The 9,291-nt window shown below is 47.5% G+C and overlaps 1 non-coding gene across 1 annotated transcript; it reads right to left on the bottom strand.

Annotated features, from left to right (window-relative positions):
* Positions 1-4,030: 4,030 nt before the first annotated feature.
* LOC112864403 (U1 spliceosomal RNA) lies at positions 4,031-4,194 on the bottom strand. The gene has a single exon (XR_003223957.1). It is a non-coding gene; the product is annotated as a U1 spliceosomal RNA (small nuclear RNA).
* Positions 4,195-9,291: the final 5,097 nt, after the last annotated feature.

Genomic DNA, 9,291 nt, shown 5'->3' with positions numbered 1-9,291 from the left:
GAGCCCCACGTAGGGCTCGCCGCTGTCGGTGTCTCAGCACAGAGCCCACTTTGGATCCTCTGTCCCCCTCTCCCTGTCCCTCCCCTGCTTGCACTCTCCCCAAAATAAATACATACTTAGAAAAAAAGTGCCACCGCAATGCCTTTCTGTTTACATGTAATGTTTTCCCTTCACTTTTACATTTGTTACATTCACGAAGGTGTTCCCAGCACTTATGAGGTTGCACTTATATGAGAGAGAGAGAGAGAGAGAGAGAGAGAGAGAATTGCATGAGACCTGGTGGTTATTTGTACCCTTTGTGGTCTCGAGACCTATTTTTTCCTTCTTTATTTATTATGTGGGTGCTATGCCCCCATGAAACGCTACCGTGGGCCCAGGAAAGGATTGTTGCCGTGCCCTCAATATCTCAGATGTCCGAGAAACCTAAGAGCCCTCTGTGCTTCTGGATGGATCTGAAGATACGGGAACTCGAACAGTCCACAAGCAGAATATGGAAAGGACTTCAGAGCATCAAGGGACGCCTGGGTGGCTCAGTCGGTTAAGCACCCGACTTTGGCTCAGGTCATGATCTCATGGTTCGTGGGTTCGAGCCCTGCGTCGGGCTCTGTGCTGACAGCTCGGAGTCTGGAGCCTGCTTCCGATTCTGCGTCTCACACTCTCTCTGCCCCTGCCCCACCCTCCACTCAAATATGAATAAACATTAAAAAAACTCTAGATGAGCATCAAGTTGCCAAATCCCTCCTACCACAATCCTGATGAGGAATGCGGGGAGGGTCTTGAAATTGGGGGAATAGTAGGAAGTATTGTACAGGGGGGAAGGAGATCCTTGGAAGTGACAGATGTCCTGAACAAGTCCATCCGCCTCTGAGAAGGTGTGGGGCGTCACATTGCCTGCCTGGCGAGCAGCTCTTCGGTGTCCCTAGGAAAAGGGCATCGTGCAAGCCTGCACCCAGGTTGGTCCTGGCCTCTCGGAGCTGCCCTGCAGGCTAGATACCGTGACTCCAGCTGTAGCCAGGAATAGAACGAGAGCTTAGTGTTTTTTCTTCAGTGGATAAAACTGAGCTCATTCACAGACATTGAAAGAACCTGCCACTGTTATTGATTCAGAATAAAATCCTCTCATTTTTATTTATTTATTTATGTTAACGTTTATTCATTTTTGAGAGACAGAGAGAGACAGAGCGTGAGCAGGGGAGGGGCAGAGAGAGAGGGAGACACAGGATCCGAAGCAGGCTCCAGGCTCCGAGCCGTCAGCACAGAACCCGACACGGGGCTCGAACCCATGAACCGTGGGATGGTGGCCTGAGCCGAAGTCGGATGCTGAACTGACTGAGCCACTCAGGCGTCCCAGAATAAAATCCTTTTAAAAGGAGACTCTGGAAAGACTTTGAGCTGAGAAGGATCCCAGCTTGGGATGTTGTCGATGGACGAGTGGTCGCAGCTCCAGGACTGAGCTCCAAAGGCCCGCAACTCTCCAAACCCTGCTACCTCACTCTGGTGGTGTTCTTTTCTGAGTGGAATGTTTTCAGTGTTTGGACTGTCCTACGTGTCCTTTTCCTTCCCTGGAAGCTCTTCTCTGTCTCCTTTGCCATCCCACCCTCCTTCCCCCGTCCCTAAAGGATGAAGTCATTCAGCTTGGCCCCGTAGCTTCCTCTCTCTCCTACTTTTTGGTGACCTCATGCGGGTCTGCAGCCTTAACTGGAAGGGAGTTAGTTCTGCACGGAAGGCCCCGCATTTACATCTGCAGCCATCTCTCTGAGCTCCAGGCTCCGACCTCCACCTCCCTGTGAGTCTCCAAGTTTCCCGGGCCCCAGACTTGGCCGTTACCCTTAGAGATTCTCTTTTTCCACTGTGATCTCTAGGCCCAAGCCATTTCTGCTGTTCCACCATCAAAATGAATCCCACGTCAAAAACCCATCGCTCTGTGTCTCCTGCCAGGGTCCCGGCCAAGCCGCTCTCACCTCTTGTCCAATGAGTGCAACAGCATAGTAACTGGTGTCCTTGTTTTCATTGTTTCCACTCTTCCTCACTTCCGACGCTCTGGACCCTACCTTCAGGAACGTGTTACGTGAAATAATCTTTTTTCAAATACAGAGAAGTGTACTTCTGTCCAAGCCCTCCGTCGGCTGCCCATTGCAATCAGAATCAAAGCTAAATCGTTCTTCACGGTCTGTGGACTCTGCCTCCTGCCTTCTGCCTTCCTGGCCATCCTCTACCTCCCTCCTGGCCTCCTGCACAGCCTCCTTGACTCTCTACAGGACATACTCGTCAGAAAGGCCCTCTTGGCCCAGCAAGTCTGCATGTACTTTTTCTTTCAGCTCTCAGATCGCAAGTGTCCATTGCCAAGAAGGCTCAGTTGACCTCTCTCTCTGGTGTATCCAGTCCCCCTCTCCCCGCCCCCAACACTTGTCCCGCTTTCATTGATTTCATTTGTCAACATAAGAGATTATCTTCTTGATTTATTTTTGTATTAGTTAATTATCTGTTTCCCAGTGAAATATAAGATCTGTCAGCACAGAATCTATGTCTGTCTCATTCACTGCTTTGTCTGGCACAGGGTTCCAAGTGCATTTGAAAACTGCACAGGTGAATGAATGAATGAACGGATGGATGGTTGAACGAAGTACAATTGTAGAGCAGGGCGATCTCTGAAAACCTACCCCGCACCTGAAACGCCCAGGCACGTCCACGGCTGCCATTTGTTTCTTCATTAAAGGGAGAAGTGGTCCCTTTAGTAGAGCTTTTCCTTTCGCAGTGCTGGTGTGACAGATCCAGAGAGGGGTGCCTCGGTGCCACAAAGTCTGTTGACAGATTGGAGGGGGCTTAGAGAAGAATATGGGATGAAAGGACCAAAGAGATTGATTTATGAGCTGAATTAAACCTGCAGAATGCGTGCCTAGAGCACTGCGAAACACGGGCAGGAAATACTGTACAAAATTTGGAACATGTACAGAGGTAGGACAGAGATGAATTATTTAGCTCTGTGCGCATATTTGTAATTAGCAGACGGAGGACGAATGGAGCCTTGGCTGTTAGGCCCGAGGAGCTGCCTTCCCCAGGACGGTCACGGTGGTCCTTTCATTGATGGACAGAAAAAGCTACCAAAGGAAAACATGGGAATTGGGGATTGCTACTTCTAGCATTTTCCTAATGAGGTCAATACTCCGAAAATCTTTGAAAGAGCAGAGGAGCATTCTGGAAAAGTGTCATCACTTTTTATGTTTACTCGAACTCCTTATCCATCATCTGGCTCGGACTCAGAATTCAGTCGAGGTGGTCCCAAGTTCAGATCAAACAGATTTTCAGGGAATGAAACGGGGATGGTGGCTTCTCACACCTTCTACTGTATATGTCCTACTGCTGCTGTGACAGATCACTCAGCATTTAACAACTTCAACCACACAAATGTATTCGCTTAAAGTTCTGTGGGGTGGAAATATGACACAAGTCTCACTGGGCTACAATCCGTGGGTCAGCCCGCTGTGCTCCTTCCCGGAGCTCTAGAGAAGAATCGGTTTCCTCGCTTTCTGTGGCTGCCAGAGGCCTCCCACGTTCCTGGCCTGGTGGCCCTTCTTCCATCGTCAAAGCCAACAAGGATGTACTCTCTATGCCTTCCTTCAGTGGCCGCGTCCTCCTCTAACTCGTCTTCTCTCTCCCCTTCTGCTGGGAAGGACCTTGGTGATTACAGCGGGCTCATCTGGAGAACCCAGGATAAACGTCCCTTTTACTGGAGAGCCGATGTGTATCTTGATTCCATCTGCGACCCTCACTCTGCTTTGCAGCATCGCATAACACATTCACAAGATCTGGGGATTGGGACGTGGGCATCTTTGCTGTTGGTGGCAGGGCATTATTCTGCTGACGGCATCGAATGAGGGCATCTGTGGAGATGTCGGGGGCGGTGCTGAGGCACAAAGAAGTCCTTCCTGAGCTTCACACCTCTGGTTCTGAGCACTCGGGCTCTCCCGGTGATCAAGTTCACTTTTATTTATTTATTTATTTATTTATTTATTTATTTATTTATTTTTTTCAGGGGAAAGCGCGAACGCAGTCCCCCACTACCACAAATTATGCAGTCGCGTTTCCCACATTTGGGGAAATCGCAGGGGTCAGCACATCCGGAGTGCAATGGATAAGCCTCGCCCTGGGAAAACCACCTTCGTGATCATGGTATCTCCCCTGCCAGGTAAGTATTCAAGTTCACTTTTAAACCTGTATCGAGGACACATTAGTACTGTCGGCCAGTCAGGATCCCAAGGAGAAACAAAGGCATGCTCTCTGACCTGCCGAGTCCTACCAGGAGCCTGGAGCAGGATGGCCTGGGACACGTGAGGGCATAGAGAGGAGCAGACAGCAGACACTGACATGCAGAGTTTAGAAATGAAGACACGGAGAGGCAGGAAATTTGCGTCTGTGGCTCATGGTCAATAACCAGGGAGTTGTGGAGCTGGGTCAGAACCAGGCGTTGAATTCTAGTGCTTTATTCGCCACGTTCTACCTCATTAGCCATGACATGCGTCCCCTTAGCCAACTACCATAACACAGGGAAGGACACTGAGAGGTGACAGGAAGAGCTGTTCCCCTGAGGCAAACAGAAAGATGCTGAGCGAAAGCCAATAACAGGGGCACAAAATGAAGAAACAGTGAATGTGTGAGAAAGATCACTTCTGGGGGAGCTACAATATTTGCAAAGTAGGTGGTGACAAACAGAGGCCAAGGGCAAACGGAATGCTCATGTTCCCAATGTGGTGGCCGCGGCCAAGGACACAAACGATGGTGAGAAAGGAAATTGGTTCCACAGCTTTGTGGGGCAGCTGCTAGCCCAGGCGTTGGCTGATGTGCTTTGTGGCTCTGAGCCTTCGTGTTCATGGCCAAGGACACAGGATGGCCGGTGGCTTAGCCCCAAAGAAGGGACTCCTTTCCCTCAAACAGACCTGAACCGTGGCCTTGACTTAGATCGTGAGTTACACCTGTGTGGGGATTCAGAACACACACACACACACACACACACACTGAGCTGGTAGCCACTTAAAAATTGCTCGTGATGATTTGGGATTCTAACATATTTACATTTCTTTAAATGGATTTATTTATTTTTTTTATTTTTTTTTAACATTTATTTATTTTTGAGACAGAGAGAGACAGAGCATGAACGGGGGAGGGTCAGAGAGAGGGAGACACAGAATCTGAAACAGGCTCCAGGCTCTGAGCTGTCAGCACAGAGCCCGACACGGGGCTCGAACTCATGGACCGTGAGATCACGACCTGAGCCGAAGTTGGCCGCTTAACCGACTGAGCCACCCAGGTGCCCCTCTTTAAATGGATTTAAAGCTCATCCCCAAACCTCCTCCAACCACACAGTGTTAATAAAATTACATCCTACTACTAGTTAACGATGGGTTTTGATAGAAAAGCTCTAAATAATGCTCTGTAATGGTGTCATTCATTGTGACCCTACCTGCTGTCATTTGTCTGGGCACATGGACCTCTAGATCCCGGATCTCACCTTGTATCTTGGTAAAATCAGAACCTAAGTTTTAATTTTTAAAAACCATGTACTTTTGTAATGGATGTTGAATAAAAAATTTCCACATTACATATCTGCAAGGCAACATTTAAAACTTGGTGGAGACAGGGAGCCTGGGTGGCTCAGTCGGTTGAGCTTCAGCTCAGGTCGTGATCTCATGGTTGGTGGGTTCGAGCCCCGCGTCGGACTCCATGCTGACAGCTCAGAACCTGAAGCTGTTTTGGATTCCGCGGCTCCCTCTCTCTCTGCCCCTCGCCTGCTCGTGCTCTCTCTGTCTCTCAAAAATAAACATTAAAAACAATTAAAACTTTGTGGAGATGCTGCCCTCTTCCAGCTCAGACTGCAATTCCATAAGGAAAAGAAAATGTCATGCTCCTTCAGCAACAATGATCTTTCTGTGCGTTTTGTGTTCTTGAGCCTGTTTGTTTACATTGAAAGTGTTTCTAATAAGCTGTGTTTCATATGAATATGCGAAAGGATCAGTCCAGCTTATCTTCTGAATTAAAGTTCTATATATGTGCTCTCCCTGCTACTCTGTGAGGCAATTTCAGCATTTTCTTAGAGTGATCAATAAAATGAAATTTTAAAAAGAAAAAAATTACAAAGACGTCTCTGTTCAGCTGCCGTAGGCAGATGACTTTTCTTATATAAAGAGAACATTCCTGGAAGTGGATTTCATTAATTTCAAACAGCAAAGACATGTAGTTTTTAAAAGGGGGAAAAATAACATTACCCACCTAAGCCAACAACACTACAGCAGGGGATTCTTTATAAAATCATAAATCTAGTTACTCCAATGAGCATCACAAGCATAATATAAGGTATTATTGCTACTTATGTTATAAAAGGGTGCATACATTAGCATGCATGGGGATTGTCTGAGCCTCTACCCTGCATGACATCTGCTTCCTTTTAACAACAACAACAGAAACGAAACGAAACAAAACCACGCTCCTTTGTACCTTAAGATTTCAAAAGAATAAAATGCAAAACTGGATTATGTTTCAAGGTGAAAGTCCTCTGTTGACTAAGGATGCTTCCATTTTCATTCCAACTGTGGTTCTTGGTCTCTTTTTGGTAAACTTTTTGCCGTCACAAGCTGAGGCGTCGATATATTTGTAGTTCAGTTTCATTTAACTATGTTCATTTGTAATGATCTGTGACAGATTTATACGACCATAGATTCTTGGTGTCACTGTTGGATTATTTATATTTCTATAAATTAAGGCCATTATTATCAAAGATGGCCCCTGACAGTACGATGCAGTGGTTGGAAATAACATTTAATATTTCCTGAGCCCTGATGAATTCTCTCTGGATTGCATCCTGGTGTAGACTAAGAAATCATTGTCTTTGCTGGAAAAAAGGAGGTCTTGAATAATAATAATAATAATAAGTCACTAATGAAAGACAAAAATTTCAGGACTATTTGTAGACACTGGTTTTTAATCTTCCTAATGATAGCCCTGACGATAAATAGATGAGAGGGATAATACATAGCTGATAACACCAACGGACCAGGCTCCTCTCCCTCCTCATTGAGTGCGATTAGCCTCTAGGATAGATTCACATCATGCATTTTAAATCTTCCTTTTATCTCTGTGTTGGAGGATGATGTCTCCACCAAGCCATTTTTAAGCAAGAGTTTTATGACAGATGGGGCAGATGAGAACCTTTCTCTCCCTGGCACCAATAAAACAATCAAAGTTAATTGGTGACTTCAGCGTAAAACAGTTTATTTGTGACTGTAGAAAACTGCAAATTAATAGATACAGAGGACGGGGGCAGAAAAGATGAGAGGAAAATGGGGGCCTCAGACTGCTTTTAAAAATCTCTTTATAGAACCAACCTGGTTGCACAAGCTGGACACAGCAGGGCTGGGGTCCTGGCTTTGTCCCATCCTGGCTGTGTGACCTCTGTCCAGTTGTCCAATCTCATTGAGCTTCGACTTTTATGTCTGTGACACTGGGCTGCATTTGTCACAGAATTTCAGGGGTTAAATGCAACAAATTAAATTAATGTGGATTAATCTAAGATTTCTAAAATGGGTAAATTTGCCAGTCATCTGTCCAGCGTATAGAAACAGAATGAGCATTTATGATGGGAGAGCTAGAATATTCGACAGTGAAACGATTGGATTTACCAGCCTGGAAACTGGAGTGAGTGTGTGCTGTCTGTCAGGAACGCGATCCTGTCTCAAGAAAGCAATCTCTACATTACCAGCCGTTTTAATTCCCCATTCGGATTAAGCTACTTGAGCGATGGTTCATTTATAGTCAACAACACTCTCTGGTGTAAGTGTGGAAAATACCTCAACTTCATAAATTAAAAAAAAACAAAAACAACCCTGATTTTCTGCATTTGGTATTTATCGAAGGGCCATAAACCATTAAGCGCATGTAAACATTAAAAAACAAGTCCAGGAGGGAACTAGCCCAGGACTTTGGTGTTAGGTTTGACTGCGTCCTAATCCCAGCTGTACCTTTCCCGGAAAATGCTAGCTTGTTTTTTCAAGCCGTGGTCTCCTATGTAACAAAAGGGGAGCAGGGATGCCTACTGATGTCGTCTGCAGGCTGGATGGACGGCGGGCACGGAGCCAGCTCGGCGATGGCAGCCAATCTCCTGGGGCTTCCCCTTCCCCCAGACCGTGGCCCGTGTCTGGTCCTCACCCGGCCCCAGACATGGTCCCAGACGTGTCACTGAGGCAGTATTCCTGAGCTCAGCACGAGGGGCAGCCCGGGGGGGTGCCCGGGAGAGATTTGGACTTGGGAATCGGAGGGACTGAAATCCGTGTTGGAACATTCTAGCTATGGCAAACTGGAGCCGTCCGTTGAGGCTCGAGACTCCTCGTTTTGAAATGGAAGGCCTGGGGGCCCCTCAGGTGGCGCCACATTGCCCCAGAAACTTCTGGCAACGGTGGGAACCGCCTATACTCAGCTGCGTCTCAGCAACATCGTGGTGGTTTCATTCAGTGAACCCAGGTTCGGAGGATTAAACTCTCTTGAGCGATAGCCCCTGTGGTTATTTCTCGTTCATCTGTAAATATGAAGTTGATTTCAACCTTCTGTATGCTCGTGGCAGGATACAACGTCCCTCTGTCTTTGGTTGTGGATGAGAGCCTGCTAGCGTTTAACCCGCTGGGATGTATCTGGCCGGCAGAGATTGCTGGAAAAGAGCAGATTACCAGAAAACTTGCATTCAAGGCTGAGCTTTAGAAGGGGAGATTAATCAGAGGTTAAAAGGGACATCATATATATCGTGTTAGTAATTTCATTCCGCTGTAGGTGGCCGATCATCGTGTAATGTTTCTGCCCCCGAATGGATTCTCGTAGGAGCTGAATTTGCGGCATCACTGTGCTCGGGGCCACACGCGTCTTGTGGGGTAACTGGAAATGCAAGGGCTCAGCGGGCTTGCGTTTCGTGAAGGCCTGGGGGCAACCCATCTGGTTCGCACCCATCTTGGTTAAAAATATGACCTCGCCAAAAAATGTGTGAGATAGTCCGTGTCAGGCCAGTGGGGAGGATCACCCGCGATCTAGCGTATGGTGCTGAGGTGATCCAGATGAACTAAACCTGATTGCCAACCCCCCACTGGATACCCTTGATCACTCAGTGTGTCTGACATGCCAGTCCCGTCCTCACCGGGCATCCTCCTCTTCAGCAGCAGGCTCTGGACCTCCTCCTGGGGCTGTTCACCGAGGGTACTGTGGCTCTCGCTGGCGTCCCTCTCCTGCTCTCCCTCCTCTGCTGTCCCCTTCTCGTTC

This window comes from Puma concolor, chromosome A3 (assembly GCF_028749965.1).
Source record: "Puma concolor isolate L17-30 chromosome A3, mPumCon1.1.hap2, whole genome shotgun sequence".
NCBI classification, from domain to species: domain Eukaryota; kingdom Metazoa; phylum Chordata; class Mammalia; order Carnivora; family Felidae; genus Puma; species Puma concolor.
The sequence above is the reverse complement of the archived record's forward strand: the minus strand, read 5'-3'. Positions and strand labels throughout refer to the sequence as shown.